At 38.0% G+C, this 17,522-nt stretch overlaps 1 protein-coding gene across 3 annotated transcripts in view; it reads left to right on the forward strand.

Moving 5' to 3' along the window:
* The window catches only part of PDE7B (phosphodiesterase 7B), a 290,852-nt gene that overhangs the window by 127,362 nt on the left and 145,968 nt on the right, over positions 1 to 17,522 (forward strand). The gene's annotated exons all lie outside the window — the stretch shown is intronic.

Genomic DNA, 17,522 nt, shown 5'->3' on the forward strand with positions numbered 1-17,522 from the left:
AATTGACAGCTGTAACTGTAAATCTCCAAAAAGTGATAATAAGACATTATAGTGCTTATTCCTTTTCTATCAGGGATCCAAATAGTGGAAGGAAGGAGGTTAGGAAGGAAGGAAGGGAGGGAGGGAAGGAGAAGGAGGGAAAGAGGGGCGAAAAAGAAAGAAATAAAAAGAACTCAGAAATACAGGTCCTCAATCTGCTACAAGGGAGGCTGAGACATATAATTTTCCTATATGCTGAGGAAGAGGAAACTGAATGGTGAGCATGCATCTTTTCTCTGCACAGACTCTTAGGTGAAAAGGGAGGTAATAATTTCTCAGACCAAGAAGAATCAGAGGATTTTGGCAACTAAGTTGCCTTGGGTTCAGTCTAGTTTGGAAAGGGTGTAGATAGTTTATATCCTGAGAGGTATTTCTGGAAACTTTCACAAACCACCAGGTGACATAAAACAAACCACAGAGTTCATAAATCATCAAGTCTTTGTTTGCCTTTTGAGGTCAACACTTACACAGTCTATACCAGGACTTAGGAACTTCTAACCCACAGGGGCAGGGGTAGGCATTGGACCTAATTCCATTCCTAGACCCTGCCCTCTCCATTCACATTCCAGCTTTTTCCTTATCTCCTAAAAGAAACATTTTAGGCTTAGCCAATACTTTGACAGTTAGTAAGATCTGAAGGCAGCTTCTGCATTGCAAGCTGAATCAAAGAGAGCAAGAAGCGTTAAATGGAAAGTAAGGTCAGAAATGCAGCAATGAGAATTGGATTCCATAACTGGGCTCCCAGGAACATAGGAGGTCAGGCTCAGGAGACTAGCAGAAAACCACTGCAGTCCTGGTTCTAGGACTAGACGAGGTCAGGCCAGAGAAACAAGACCTAGAGGCCAGCCCCGGAAGGCCTGGTGAGGTTGCACATGGCGCTCCCACATTTCCTGCAAGGGAGGTTCATTCACCCAGAATTCTAGTCCATGTCATGTATAGACCACTGCCTGGTTGAATTTACATTTTACTCACATCTCAGACCTAATCACAAATTGGGATTTGTTTGTTTTACTTTTGCAGATGGTTGATGGAAAAAGAGATTCATCCTAACAGTGATTTTTCACTTCTAACAGGGAAAAAAGGTTTTTATTTTCGTTTTTCTTTCTTTACAGTAGAAATATGTGTAGACTCTGCAGTGAATTCTCAGGCTGCTGTGTTATACAGATGGCAGGACTCAGTGGCTCCCCATAGTTAGTCATCTCCCTTCTCAAGTAAATCTTAAACACGCAGCATCTTTCTTCTTGGAGTAAGACTGACTTTAGGTCACGAATGGCCCATTTATCACTATTTATTTGAAATATTACAGGATCTGAATCATATACCAAAGTAATGGAAAGCAGAATTATCATTTCATAATAGATCCTTTATTATTAATAGTTGCTCTGCTGCCTGACCTTGGAATCACTCTTTCGCATGATTGCAGTATCCCTGTGTCCAAATGTGGATCTTGGCCTTTTGAATAATATTCTCCTTTTTTACCCAAACTTGTCTATCTTGGCTAACCAGAGGCTTACTGTGGACGGATCAGTGTAGGAAAGCATTAGGGTGTGTGTATATTTCTAAGTGCCTGAACTAACATGGGACAAGCCATATGGATAGTGGCTAACTTGATGAAAAAGCCTCAATTAGGTCTTCATCTCTGACATCTCCGAGGTCGTTGGGCTTGGAATCATAGGAGGTGTAGGCATCTGTTGTCGGATTCTTGTTTTAAAAAGAAAAGAAGAAGAGGAGGAGGAGGAGGAAGAAATTTAAGTGTAGCTTTTATTGGATTGAGGAAATTGAAGTTCTTAGGAAATGATGATTTAGAATATGGCTTCTGCGACTCCTTTGGATAAGACTTTAAGGACTTTGTTTTGTGTGTGCCTCTCTCATGAGATGGAAAATCCACTTCTAAGCCAGTTAACACATTTGTGACAATTTAATAAAAGAGAAATAAACCAAGAAAAGCACTTGAACAACCCCCTGACTTCCCTGATTTACCAGAGTTGACTTAAAATATGCCGCTTCCCACCTCTGCTCCAATAGGGTGCCCACGGCCTTCCCAGCCCACAGCTCACAGTCACCTTCTTACCATCTCATTGATCAGGAGGAGCTGCTGTCAGCAAAAGGAGGCCTTGTTAGGACAGTCTTTGTACTCTTTTGGTCTGCTTATGGCCCCCACACTGAATTGTAGCTCCTACTCATTATCAGCAACATCTAGAGAACAGGAGAAATCAAGATTCCTTCTGAGACAAACATGCAGGCTTAGCCTGGAGCGACTGGCTTAAGTAGCTGCTTACTTTGCCCTGATTTACCCGTTTTATGAATGTGCCTATTCACAACTGGTTTCAGAGTCGTGATATGGAAAACTTAGGGAATGAGTAATGTGTATTTAATGTCTTTCCAATTTTCTTGTGGTTGCTTACAGAGCCACCTTTCAACAATACTGTGGTTTTTCAGAATTCAATTATTTTAGCTGAGAACTGAAGAGGGGAAGTGTGAAAGTCTATATGTAGAAAGAAGTAGTTAACAATTTAGGAAAAAGAAGGCTATACTTCCTTTGGTTGAAGAGTATACTCTGACAATAGACTCTAATAAGAAAATAATTTTCTCCATTTAAATTAATAGCCAGCTAACATCTATATTCTAGCATTAAATTTTTTTTAATATTATCTTCACTATGGAGAGTGAAATTAGCCCCATTCTACAGTTAGAAAAGTGGAGACACAGAGCATTCAAGGATTTTATCCAATATAACAAAAGCCAGACAAAAACTAATAGCTTACAGATGTAGGATATTTTTCAAAGAAGAAGCACAAATCATGTTATCTTTGATGTAACATGTGTAGAACTAACAAAATGCCTGCCATTGAAACTTTAATAAATAGAAAGAAAAAAATCTTTTTCATCTTTTTTATTTTAAAATTCCTCTGTGTATGTCATCACTTCTCTAAGACCAAGCCAAGATTTTTTTTATGAATAACAAATTTAACTAAATAAATTATGCAACAAGTTAAATTAAAGTTTCCTTGTAGTAAAACTTAAAAGTTTCTTCCCCTCTTTACCAATTCTTTTATGGGAGAAAAACACAAGCATGATGACAATGGTCAAGACTAATAAGATCTTTCTCTTTCTTCCCAAATCCAGGAAATGGGAATAGTTGTTGAACTGGAGAAGTCACAGCAGTCCTTATCTAGTGGGTCACACTTACCGTGTGCCAGGCACAGAGGTCCCTGCCTTCAAAAGGCTTTCAGACCAGAGGTGGTAATTAAGACAAGTATGCTATTAGGAGTAAACTGTGGGCAGCCATCCACATTAGAGAAGCACATGGGAGGCCTTCCAGCCTGGTCTAAAGACGAGGATGCAGTCTGTGGAAGAGATGAGAGCCAAACTAATACCTAAAATATGTGTAGGAATGAACCTGGTGAAGGAGTGTGGAAAGTGTTCCAGAAAGATGGAACAGGATGTAAGGAGACCTGGAGATGAGAGAGCCAGCAGCATATTAGTAGAACCAAAGAAATCCAGTGTAACAGGAGTAGAGATAACTTACCTCTTAGACATGCCCCTTTACCTTTTTTAAATAAATTAAATTTATGAACACTTTGTATTGTGCTGGTTAAATAGATAAGACTAAATCTAACTGCTGACACTGTACAAACTTGTGGACGAATAGAAAGACTTTGGATATGGACAAAGACTTTGAATATTTTCCTTAAATGATGGGTTTTCTCTGAGCTTCTTACTGTCAACAGTGTTCAAATCCAAGTCCTATAGGATGGGCACCTATTTCATTAATGCCTGGCCCCAAACCCAGTCTTAAAGAACTCAAAGGAATTTTTTCTTAAAAGTTCTGTCATTTGCATTCTATCCTGTCTAGTTTATATAAAGATATTTATTGAAAGTATTTTCCTGATTTTTGGAAGAATTATACATTCATTTTAGAATCTATAGTAAAGCTATCCAGAAGAAAATAAAATTGCCCACAATACCATTGATGACCATTGTCAATACTAACTTATAGTATAAATATAGAATATTCATTATATTATTTTCTGAGCTTTTCTATAGAAGTATTCCCTAATAAATTTTTTAACAATTTGGGTGTATTCCTTTTTTGTGTGTACATATATCCATATGATAACTATTCCATTCCTCTTAAAATTAATTTTAACTACATAATTTACAAATACATTCTGATTTTGCAAATTTTTTGTAGAACTATATCTAGTGTGTAAGCTCCAACCCAGTTGAAAATAATGTGTAAGCTATGAAGCCATTGTATTTCAAAGAGCTTCGGGCTCATGCAGGCCTCTATTCATTAGTTTTAAAACACCACTGTGAAATGACGCAGGTGGCAAGTATTATTATCGCTGTATTGCAGATGGGGCATCCAAAGCCGACAGCAGTTGCGTAACCAAAGCAGGGCTAGAAATATACTGGCTTTATTTCTAAAGTAGGTAGAGTATAAATTATAGGTGAAATTAAAAGTTGGTAATTTATCTTTCTATTCAAAAGCCTCATCTCTTTGAAATGATAATGCATAAAACATACCAGCACTCTGTTATTTTTCCATGAATTAAGAACCAAATCTGAACTTAGGGAGTCCACTCAGTTGTCAGTGGAAAGTTAAGCCAGTTGCGTTATCAAGAGTTGCCGCCGGACTCTTGCCTGAAAGCTTAAATGGTGTGTTAGAGCTACAAGGAATTCTAAAAGATTAAGTTGAATATGGATGTTGAAATTAAAATACGCATAGGTGTGTGCATGAGCAGACTTACAGACACACACAGAATTTTAAGACCGAAAGTAGCACCAGAGCCAATGTTACGATATTTTTATTAGTAATCTTGGGCAGAATTTCGCTTGAAGCTGGTGGGATTCTTTTTCCTGAGTCAAGTCTGCAGAACCAAATCTGTTGGGAGTCAGCAAACCACAACAGACGTCATCAGACCTCTGGCGCTTCAGGATATACATACTGATCACTGCAGGGGTCAGGGAAGAACTTTTTTTTTTTTTTTTTTGGCTTGTGCAGGCTTGCACAATTGTCAGCGGATATAACCCATGCCTTTCTTTGAAGTGTGAGCTCTCAAAAACTGAATAAACCAGATGAAGCTGTTTTCTGCCTCAAGGTGACAGAGCAGACCAGTGCCTGAATGGTATTTCTTTTTAAAGATGAAAATAGAATTACAAATTTACTACATCTAATTTGCACCTTTCTTTAAAAAGGTTGAGCTCCAAAAGAAATTTTTCTCAAGTGCCTTTTCTCCTGAGAATAAGTAATAAAATTGAAAATAAGAGAAAGGTAGGATGATTGACCACCACAGTACACAAAATTAGCAAGAGAATGAGGGGGAAATTGTCATCTAGGACAGTGACAAACGCTGAGTCGGTGGCGTTCACATAACCCCTTCTCCATGTGACCAGATAAATATACATTCTTGATTCCAGGATTCCTTCCATACTTGGTGCAATACTTGAAAAAAATTTTGACCAGGTTTTTGGCATTTTCATCTTTTCTGGGAATACTTCTAAATGACCTAGGGGAAATTTTCTAAACCAGAGAGCAGTTTTGGCAGCAAAAACAAGCCTCACTATGTATTATGATTGAAACAAAGTAATTTAGCCTTTTACTCATGCAAGGATCTATGAGACCATCTATGTTAAGCAGAAAAAAATGAATTTGATTTCTCTATTTATAATATGTGGGAAGATGCTTTATATTTTATTATTTTAACTCTATAGAGCAAAGTATTATTGATGATTTGCCAGTAAACAAGAAGAAATTGACAAGCTTATTAATGTCAGTGTTGTAACTTACTCTTACAGAATTAAGTTCTCAATTGTACTATATTTGTTCTATTTATATGGCTGCTTTCTCTGTTATTATGTAAAAAAATACAAAACAACCCCTTTAGGCCTTTATTTTTCTCATCTGTGCAATGGAGATAACAGGTCCTATTTCAAAGGGCTGCTGGGATGATTAGTTGATACAATATAAGTAAAATGTCTAACCCAGTGGCTGTGCATAGTAGATTCTTTCTGATATATTTCTTTCTACCTTCTTGTTATTTTCTATGGCATTTGAAAAAAGCGTATGAGGATTTCAGTGGATTAATTGTGTAAAGTCCAACTGGTAAGGGCACAAAGCCAGGCATGTCTAAAGGAGCTACCATTTATGAGTGCTAGCTGCAAATCTGGCACATAATAAATACTCTATAAATATTAGCTATTATCATACCACACACATAGATTTATCCTCACAATAACTTGGGAGACTGTTTATTTTCGTTCTCATTTTCCAGTTGATGAAACTAAGGCTTGGGAGGTAAAGTAACTTGCCCAGTGTCACACAGCAGGATTAGGACAGAGCCAGAATTTCAACAGAGATCCTCTCCAGAGCTCCTGGCCTTACCGCTGCACATGGTACACCTATTGAAATATTTGAAGTATCAGGCAGGCAGGCCTTGGGTGATTTCAGTCATCTGGAACAGAACAAGTAAACCGGAAGTAAACTGAAAGGACCTCTGAAAATAAGAGATGAGGTAGCTGGCATTCTCACCTGTGCCTTCTAAGAAAAACTCCCAGTAGCTAACTCTAAGCCTCCTTATTTACAAGAATAATGCACTAAGTACACATAAGCACCTTGGTTATCTGGTCTCATGGCCTCTAGAAGATTTGAAGCAAGAGAATTGAAGGTAGCGACAGATTTCTACAGTCAATTGCCTTGAAAACAAGAAAAATGACTTCTGAAAACCTGCTGAATGCTGACCCCAAACTTCTAAAAATTGCAATAGCCTGGAGCCATTTAGCATAAGAGCTAATAACCTGAAAATACCCAGCTGGTCCTTGAAGTAATTGGTAGTCATAATGAAGTCATTTACGTTGTTAAACTGTAAAAACAGATCAGAAATGTACTACACATTTCATATAAAAAACAAATTTCTTCCACATATTATTCTTTTTAGTTCAGAGACTTAATAGGAAGTAACAGTGTTGGGGGTGTGGGGGGGATTGCTTAAATACACCACCTCTGTTGATAGTATTAGCTAACTAAAGAGTTTTAATAAAATTAAATTTTTCATTATTAATCCTGAAAATTTAACCACACAAACTTTAATTTTCAGCTTTCTGGACTTTATTCCATCACATATAATTTTTTGAATCAAGTGATCGAAGTTGTACCAAAGGAAAGTCTTGTATCAGGCAGTATTCAAACATCGCCGATTGGTATGGGAAATGGGTTCTTGCACTGTTGACTAAGGAATTGGCAACTTTTAATTTTACCATTAAAATTTTAACATAGAATTTGATCAGGAAGAAAATGAACACATTATCTGGAAACAAGCAAATTCTTAAGAATTTTTACCTTAAGCATTTTTGATTTAACAAATTGTGTTTCTACATACGTTGACAACATTATTTGATAGCTCTGGAAAGCTAGGGACTATGATGGTAGTGGATACGGTAGCCAGGGAAAATTTCAACAGTATTAAATAGTGACTTAGGATTTTAAAAGGCATAATTGTCTTCTGGCTTTTATCTGTAGCTTTTCATGCATCTTGGGACAAATCATTTGATCCCCAAAGGAATCCCAATCTCAGCATGATTGGCAAAACAAAATATACTCAGCCCCAGAATGGAGATTACTGAATCCAGCATAAATCAGGAAGACACAGCTTCCCCCCAAAATTGTGCCTAAGCGAAGGACTGATTTTCCTTTTACCTCCTACTTTGTTTAGAGCATTATTCCAACACATACCCATTTTTGTCTCAGACTCCCAGTATATGCCTCAATTTTCTGGTAGCTCCATGCAGATTAGATCAATAGGTGATGGCTCTGGGACTGTAGTCTTCCCCTGAAGACTTTTTCCTTTTTTTTTTTTTTTTTGGTATATATTAATTAATTTACTTTTTTAAATTGAGGTACAGCCAGTTACAATATGTCAATTTCTGGTGTACAGCAGAATGTCCCAGAAATGCATATACATATTTATATATATACATATATATACACACACATCCTTTTTTTAGGTGGCTTAGATATGAAAATATACAATGGACTTAGCACATGAGCATTATGGCCAACCTGACTAAATGCAGTCAACCCCTCAGCATCACAGTGAAACCTGAACCCAACCCAGTCAAGAAAAAGGAGGCCAACGCTTGGCATGTATCTGGACCATCACACCATTTAAAGACAAATGGAAACCTCTGAACACTCTAAGCAGTGAAAAGAACATGGTGCCCCCTCACCATAAGTCATTCCAAATAAAAAATAAAAAAACTTCACCTTAAAGTCCAACACAGTTCTGATGTTTCTAAAGATGTTTATTTCCATACTTAGTCCCTATTTTTATAAAAATGAAGTCTCTGCTTATATCCACTTTATGGAGTCAATATGTACTACTAAATGGATTCTTTAAAATGCAACCCTGGAAATAAATACTACAGAAATGCGAAGCATTTTCTTAAAATTGACCTTCTGAGGTTAATAAATGACTCTCTGGGAATAAATGGTTCAACCAAGTAAGATAAATAAAGTGAGGAACATTCAGGACGCTATAGCCAACATTCTTCTAGTAAATTACAGGGTACCTTGCAAGAATGGCATTGTTTCATATGATTAAGACATTGATTCCCAGAAAACCAATTTTTAAAATTTTACAAAGAGTGAAAATAAGTGATAAAGAAGTCAAGCATCTAATATAGCTTACAAAGAAGAAAAGAAAAAGCCATCAAATTACAGAAATACACCTGTCAGGGCTGAAATTGACACTATTATCATCCAGCCATAAGTGCTCAAAATGGGTGCCACCAAATATGCCTTTTCGTGTTTTTCCCCCAATGTACTCCATGGTTTGAAATATTTTGCCTATGAAACTGCATTAATTTGGCCATAATTATTTCATTTTTCCTTTTCCTTATTTAATAACCACAATCAATTAGATCTTGTGCTCAATGAGGTGTTAACAATTTTACTTGACTGAGTTGATATAACTAAAGTTAAAACTAAGATTTTGACATTTTTGGCAATCTGCATAGTCTCATCAAGACTAAATATTTTATTTCTACTAGACATATAATTATATTTATGCATATATATCATAAATGCTATATTATACATATCTATATATTAAGCCACTTACTATATTGAAATATATATGATATTATAACGTAGCTCTTAAATATATTGAAAAAGTGTCTTAAGGACCATGATTTCCTATCTTACCATCTCTCTGAGGCAGAAAACTGCAATTGAACTCAGTCTTCTCTTTTCGCAGAGGAGAATAAGTCCTAGAGTGATTTTTGCCTTCTCCAAGAACAAAAGCCATTAAAAAGGGAATTCTTCTTTGTCCATAACACTTCTGCATTCAATCCCATCTACTTTCTGTGGTCTCTAAATAAGTACTTATTTTAAAAGCAAGGGACTCTCCAGAAAATTGTTCCTATCAAATGGCTGACTTTTAGATCACCTCTTGTCTCTGCTGTCCCTGGCCATTCTAGGAATAATTATTTGTTCCATAATATAGCTTCCTTTGTGTCTATACCATCCTCCATTTTACCTTTGCACTATAACAATAGTTCATATTTTGGTCTGCCTTTCCCCCTGGGGTTATGTCTTTTTGATCTCTATATCTTCAGCACTTAATTATGCTATGTAAGTGTTGCTTTGGATGAAAGTAGTTAGACTGAACTGGACACAATGTTCTGTTTTCTTTTGTTTAAATACCTTCATATGCCAATAATTCCCAAATTAATATCTAAAGACTAACTTTTCCCCTGAACTCTAAACTCAGACTGTCTACTTGACATCTACTAGAATATCTGAAAGGCATTAGATATATCCCTCTTCTTCTGAAAACCATCTAATGGTTTATCATCGCACTTAAAATGACTTCCAAGATCATCGCTAGTTTGTACTGCCCAACACTGTCTGCTCAGAATCTCATCTCATGCCACTTTCTTCCCGGCTCACCGCATCCTAGTCACCTACTTTCCTTCATTTCTCAGACACAGCAAGCCAGCTCTTACTCTAGGGACTTTCCCTGTCAGGTCCTTCTCCTTCTACCTAAACTCCTCTTCCCCAGGTCTCTGCCTGGCTGGCTTTTCCTTGTCATTAATTTTCAGCCTGAACATCACTGAATTGAAGAGGCCTCTCCTGACCATACAGTGAAAATAATCCCCTTAGCCACTGTTTCACTGTTTATTTTTTGTTTATGATGACATTTATAACGACCAAGTATTAAATTGTTAATGTATTTGTACGTGTGTTGATGTGTTTACTTTCTAGCTGCCCTCACTGGAATGTGAAGTTTGACTTGTTCAAAGCTTTGCTTCTTGCCTAGACTGGTGCCTGGCTCATAATAGGTCCTTAATTGGTGTTTGTTGTTCAGTGCTGTTCAGTGCTGTTCAGTTCATTTTCCTGTTTTGGCTATTGACAAGTGCAAGGAGAATGCAGTCCTATGCCTCAGAGTCTACCTGGAAGAGATTTGTCATCTATGGTCAAGAGATCTCATCTCTTTTCCATTCTCGAGCACCTACTCAATGTTTCTGTGGAGACTGATTGTTAATGTGCAGTAACCTTTTGTCCCCATCAGTTCCATCCTTTGGGCCCTGATGTTGATTTTTCCTCATCTTGGCAGCTAAAGAGCCAGAGTGATCCCTTTTGTCCCACTGCCTTGACCATGTACACTGATACCCTCAGTGTGGGAGGTGGAAGCCATGGCTCCTCAGGTATCAGAAGGGGTGACCTGCCGGCCTGGCCCCAGCAGTGTGGTGGGGGCTGAGTGCAGAATCTGTGTGTACCACACACAAAACTGTGACCCTGGCCCTCTTCTCCCTGCCCCTCACCCTGTTGGCCTAAGGCCTTAGGTGGGTAGTGACTGAGCTCCTTCTGGGATCAGATTTACTTGTCCCACTTGGGACTGCTGGCAGAGAGGATAGGAGAAACCACAAAGCGTTATTTCTATCAAGTTTCAGAGGTTACAGATGGAAACCAGAAAGAGGAAGAAAGGGAGAGAGAGAAACACGGTAGTCTCAGGGGAAAAAAAGATTAGCTCACTTACTTATTTTACTCCTCTCTCAGGGGACCTTGAAACCTTCTTTCTTTCCAACTAACTATTTGCTAACACGGTCCTACACCAGCTGAGTTTCTTTCAGGCCACTGTGAGATGCCTGCTTTTCTCCCAAATTATGGTGCTGCTTTTAGGTGCCCATGAGGCCAGAGGTGCGTGGTCACTCATTCATTGAACAGGTGTCTACTACACTGATGAGTACTCTGCTCGGATCAATGATATGGTAGTAACATCATCCTGGGTCCAGGCGCATCTCTCAGTGCAGAGGATCCCAGAACATGCAGGTGCTGCCAGGTCTGATAAGTTCAGAGACATTCTGCCACCCCCAAAGTGGAATCTTGGGTGTATGGACTGAACAGAACCCTAAGTTGATGCTTAGAACTATTCTGTCTAAATCTTTGATGTAGGACTGGGGCCCCCAAGTCTCCTGAGTTGTCCCTCAGTCCCACACCGCAGTAACCTCACCAACGCCCCTTCAGTCTTCAACAGAGGGGCTGAGGAACAGACTGTTCAGAGTGGTCCCATAATTAGCTCCCAGAAGCTCTGTGAGCAGAGCACCTTTCCTTCACCATCCTGAGACCCTGATGGTGGAGAAGAAAGCCATTCTTTTACTTTCTTTTAACATAGTCAGTTTCTACCATCTCTTCTAGTGCAAAAATCAGTTCACGCTCTCATAAGGCACGTCTGAGTTCTCTCATTATAGGAGCCATCCCATGGCAAAAAAAAAAAAAAAAGACAACTTTTTGAAGTTGCTTTACATTTTTTAGACCACAGGGATATTGTTTAAAAAATTGGTTCTTTAATGCCCTAAATGATGTTCTTAAGGCCTGAAGAGATGAAGAAATTTCCCAGAGTGCTTTAATTACCAGCCAGGAACATGCTTCTTGCAATGTCCTGAGGGACTGACTTACAAATGACAATACTTTACCAAGAAAGTTTTTGATACTTCAGTAATCACTTCAATAATCATTTTGATGCAAAGTGAAGAAATCATGACATTTTAAAAAATTCTTCTCTAGGAATAATTATGTTGTAATGGGTTAGTAAAGAGTTAAAGAGAAACTAGTTCAGTTCTCAGTGTCTATGGCTATCTATTTAGTACACACTAGAAAAAATAATTTTAATCCATGTTTTATAGAAAGAGTCTGGAGAACCTTCCAGATAATCTGAAACTTCTGGTAGAAGTTAGATTGTGAGTAAAAGAGTCGGGAACTGACCAGTCTTAGAAGGACTCAGCCGCCAATGTTCTCCAGGATCTTGGAGTAACCTTTATGATAATTGCAAGTGAAAAGCCATACATTTTTTTTTCTTTTCTCTTTAGTTCCTTTTTTTATCTTAGTATTCTTTTCCCCTCATTTCCTTCACCATCCCACACCAAACACACACACTTCGTCTTTCCTTGCTTTGTTTGATCTCTTCTATCTTTTACCCTCCATATACCACTTCCTGGTTCTACCGACGGCACCCAGGGCTAAAAGAGCTATTGGTGCCAACTCCCTGCAGAAGAGAACAGATAATTAGGAGGGAATGATAACAGCTGCCTCTGCTGAATGCCTGCTTTGGGCCTGGCCTTGTTCTACGCACTTTCCATGAATGCCTTTATTTAATCCTCTCAATTGTCCCAAGGCCTCAGTCTAATTTTTCTAACACCCTGATTCTGTTGGAGAATAAAGACTGTATCTCCAAAGGTTGTAACAGAAAATCTCCCAAGAAATGCCAAGCTGAAGAAAATAGATTTGACCAATAGGTTAGAGATAAAAAAACAAGGAAGTAAATCCCACGTGAAACCTCAAGTAGATTTCTATAACCGATCTCTTTTATTTTCACATTTGTGCTCTTGGGGGAAAACGTGACTTTACCAACCAAGTTGATGAGGAAAGTTCGAAACCTTCAGTAAGTTCAAGAAAACCAATGTATGATTTAGATCCAAAAGAGTGCTTGATTTTGTAATGCAAAGTATCCCTTCTGAGGTTTCCCAAAAATGCTGTGGCTATCCCACATAGAACTTTCTCCTTGTTTTTATCACAGAAACAATAGTGCTATTTCAGCATTCATTGTAATCCTGACCACTTAAGAGGTGCTCAAAGGAAGCTATCGAAGACACAAATGCCTGTACTCATAATGTAGTATCACAAAAATGAACTACAGAATTTACCTGGTAGATGGACATAGAGACAAATGATAAATAAAATAAGGCATCAATTAGAATGTGTTTAATGTATGTAGAAGGACAGATGGAATAATTGGACTTAATTGGGTTTAGTCAGGCAAAGATTCAGAGTATTTACTATTATTTCAGATAAGTGAATTAATTTATTAACAAGTTATTCCTGGGGACAGGAATGGGGAATACCAACAATAGTTGAGCATCGTGAGCATCAGAATGACTTGCCCCAGAATTTGAACTTTCCTTCCCTTAGGGACATTTCTGAAGAGCCACGCCCTTCTGTCAGTTTGTAACTCCTTATAAAGATGGTGCTGTACAAAGGTGTTGTGAAATTTATAGGTTTACATTTCCTTAGTAAAAGGACTGTGAATATAAATGACTGGGTAACCAGACTTAACATGTGGAAGTAAAGCCAAAGAAAGTAGCTGAGACAAAATAAAACATGCCTGGCCCACTGGAAATGTGGCCATCCTCAGCGTCATCTCTGATACACTCCCCCAGGACAGAAATCAGCTGGGGACCAGATTTGAATTTCCCACATGTATTGTACATACAAAAAGTGACCCAAGTCATTTCCTTAACACTCAGAAACACTTAAGGCTCTTTTTTTTTCCCCCACTTCCCACCAAGTTATTTAGAAAGGACAGATGCAGCTGGCACCGTGATGTTGTAAGCAGCCTTGCTAAGTGGCTCCAAAAGGAAAATACCTGTCCAGTGTCTTGAGTAAATCTAATGGTCTCCATTCACCAGTCTGTGTCATTGTTCTGGTTCTTCAGACCCAAGATTTAGGTCAGAGTTGCTGCTGCAAATTATGTTTATTTTTAAAAAATTTTTATGGAAGGAGGTAATTAGTTTTACTTGTTTTTTAACAGAAGTACTGGGACTTGAACCCAGGACCTCATTCATGCTAGGCATGCGCTCTACCACTGAGCTATATACCTCCCCACTGCAATTATGTTTAGATCACATAGAAACTATTCTAATAATCTTCCATCACTACCCAGAATATATCCAGTGCATGGCAATGGCAGTCATAAGTGGTGGGCAAGTCAAGTCACTTTTCAAAAGGAATAAAGTTATTTTAGGAATGAAGATTCTGATTTGAATCTTCCCATTACTGAAGGGAGACCAGATGCCAGATGTTCATCTAACTTTTTAGAATGTCCATGTGTACCATGTTCTTTCTCTCCAGTCATACTAAGAGAGGAAGATCTTCTTCAGCACTTTCTGGATGAAAGTTGTGGCAAAAAACCTAAAGTCCAACCTCTGGTGGCTACAGTCATGACCACAGTGGGAGTGAATATGGTTTGAGAGACACAAGATATAATCCTGCCATGAAGAATAGCTATAGAAATAGGTGTTGTGGTGTCGTAATTATTCTTTCTTCCTTATGTGTCCCACACAAGTGTTTTATGATACAACCAGATACGGTTACAGTCTGTGAATCAGGCACAGTTCTTACTGCTTTCAAGAACACCCTAACCACACAGGCAGTAAAGCTTAGTGTTCAGGGAGCGTGCTCTGGAATCGGCCTGCCCTGATTCCAGTCACTTTTCTTCAGCTTGATAGCATCTGAATCTTGAGCAGATTACTTTCATGGGGGATCATGATTGTACCTATCTCATCTGGGTTCTTGTGAGGATAAAATAAAGCATTTCATATAAAATGCTTAGCTCTGTATTGGGTACATAAGCACTTAAAGGAAATGCTTGAGCTCAGGTATGTGAGAATCCAGGACTTATGTTGTCATTATTGGTCAAATTAGAAAACGATCTGCTCTGGATTGAATGTTTGTGTCCTCCCCAGATCCATATGTTGAAACCCCAATCCCAGTGCGATGGGTAATTGGTCATGAGAGTGGACCCTCATAAACAAGATTATGAGACTCCAGAGAGGTGGTTTGTCTCCAGCATGTGAGGCTATAGTAAGAAGGCAGCCTTAGTATGAGGATCCTCACCTGAACCCAGCCACAGAGACACCCTGATCTCAGACTTTCAGGCTCCAGAACTGTGGTGAGAAATAAATTTCTGTGGTGTAAGCCACCCAGTCTGTCGTCAGCCTGAATTAAGATGTGATCTAATTGAAACGGTTAATTTATCTCTAAAGTCCCCTAAAACTTTAGCATTGCATGATTTGTCTTTCCTGGCTATCTAGGAATAAGAACTTTTCCTAAGTTGCCAATTCACTAGGAATTCAGTGTCAACTCACTGGAGAAAAGTAGTGAGACTATTCTTGAAGTTTTAAAATCATTACAGCTAAACTTGAAAAAGAAAAAATCTTGTCATCAAATAAAATATAATCAACAAAAATGTAATTAACCATCCATGTTATCCTGGAGACATACAAACTCTGTATAATAGTTCATGATGTTTCGTTTGTTTTAAATAAATTTTTAGATGTTGTCTTAATTGGCAAGATATAAGAAAAAATTTAATGAAAAAAGTTGGTTTTCATCATTATTAATAACAAACACTAATTGAGACATGTTCTATCCACAAATACATTTTAACAGTACAGTTCACTGTGCTTTATAGTTAGTTGCATACGTGTTTGTTTCTCCACTAAATTTGTAAATAATTTGAAGGACAGGAAACATGGCTTTGTATATCAAGCACTTAGCATGGGACACTCAGTAAATTATTAACCACTCAGGAAATGCAGATTGAATGAATGAAGGAAGGAAGGATACATCACCAGGATTTTATGTTAGAAATATGAAACAATGGTCCTTGCAGCCTAAATTAGAAGACAAGCAGAGCACCAAAGGCAAATAGTGATACACGTAAAGTTACCTTACAGATAGATAAAATGCAGAAGAGGTGCTGCTTTATTTAAGTAGAAGAAGTGATTTCAAGTGGAGCACAAAGACTTCATGAAGAAAATGGGACTTTTTCTGGATTAGATGGATGGAAAAAATCTTCTCCAACAAAGGGAAGAATAACGTGTGAGCAATAACATACTAGTTTTCTATTGCTGCTGTAAAAAAATTACCCAAACTTAGTGGCTTAAAACAAACACAAATGTTTTATCTTACAGTTTTGGAGATTAGAAGTCTGAAATCAGTTCCACAGGGCCAAAATCAAAGTGTCTGCAGGTCTCTGCATTCTGTTCTGATGACTCTAAAGAGAATCTAGTTTTTGTCTTTCTTTGAAAGACTGCCCTCTTTCCTTGGCTTGAGGGCCCCTTTCTGTCTTCAAAGCCAGCATTGACGACTTGAGTCTTTCTCACATGCCATCACTCTGACACTGCCTCTACTGCTTCCCTCGTCCATATTTAATAACTCTAGTGGTTACACTGGGCCCATGCAGATAATTCAGAAGTCTCTATATTTTAACATCAGCTGACTAGCAACCTTAATTCCATCTGCTACTTTAATTTCTCTTGCCATGTAAAATAACATATTCACAAGTTCTAAGGACTAGGATGTGGACATCTTTGGAAGGCCATTATCATAGTGCATGTACCATGTATGGGCAACAATATGATTTCCATAGGAATTTTGAGTGCTAAATGTAAGTTGGAGTGAGTTTTCAGGACTCGTCAGTAGGAACCTATTTTTGAAAACACTGAATGACCAACAAAGGGATTTGGACTGTTTCTTTAAGTAATAATTCTCTTTGTGCCAAATCAGTATTAATATCACTTTCTATTTGTTACATGTTTGAAAATGACATGATTACAAGGTATATCTAATTCATAATACTATAACTTTTAAAAATAAGACATCACTGAACTTTTTTAATGGTTAATGAGAGACTTGAAAAACAGATGCTAGTAGTCGCTCAATCAATTCACTCCTCAAAGTGTAAAAGCAAAGAAGAGCAGCATTAAAAAGGTATTTATTAAAAGCCTATTTATAGGTGGTTCTGGAGTTGACCCCTTACACTCTAACCAAGACACAGAGATGTAAGGGCCACAAGGTGTGTGAACACACGCAAGTCAAAGGTAGGTATTTTTAGCTTGCACGTAAATAGGCAACAGAACATGAATGTCAAAAGCAAAGATGTATAAGAGGACAAAGAATGCAAGAAGTCTCATGATCAGACTGCAGAATGGATTCAGGAAGAAGGTCATGGAGGACTGAAAGTATGAGGGCCCAGAGATCCACAGGAGAAAACAGAGTAGGATCACTGGTAACCATATCTTAGAGACAGAAAGCTATGCCATCATTTTAGATCATTTATAGAATAGAAGGAGCAAATTTTAGTTAGAATTTGAATGTGGAATGAAAAAGAAATTTACCAAAAGGAAACTCTTAGAGAACC

Source organism: Camelus ferus, chromosome 8 (assembly GCF_009834535.1).
Source record: "Camelus ferus isolate YT-003-E chromosome 8, BCGSAC_Cfer_1.0, whole genome shotgun sequence".
NCBI classification, from domain to species: Eukaryota; Metazoa; Chordata; class Mammalia; order Artiodactyla; family Camelidae; genus Camelus; species Camelus ferus.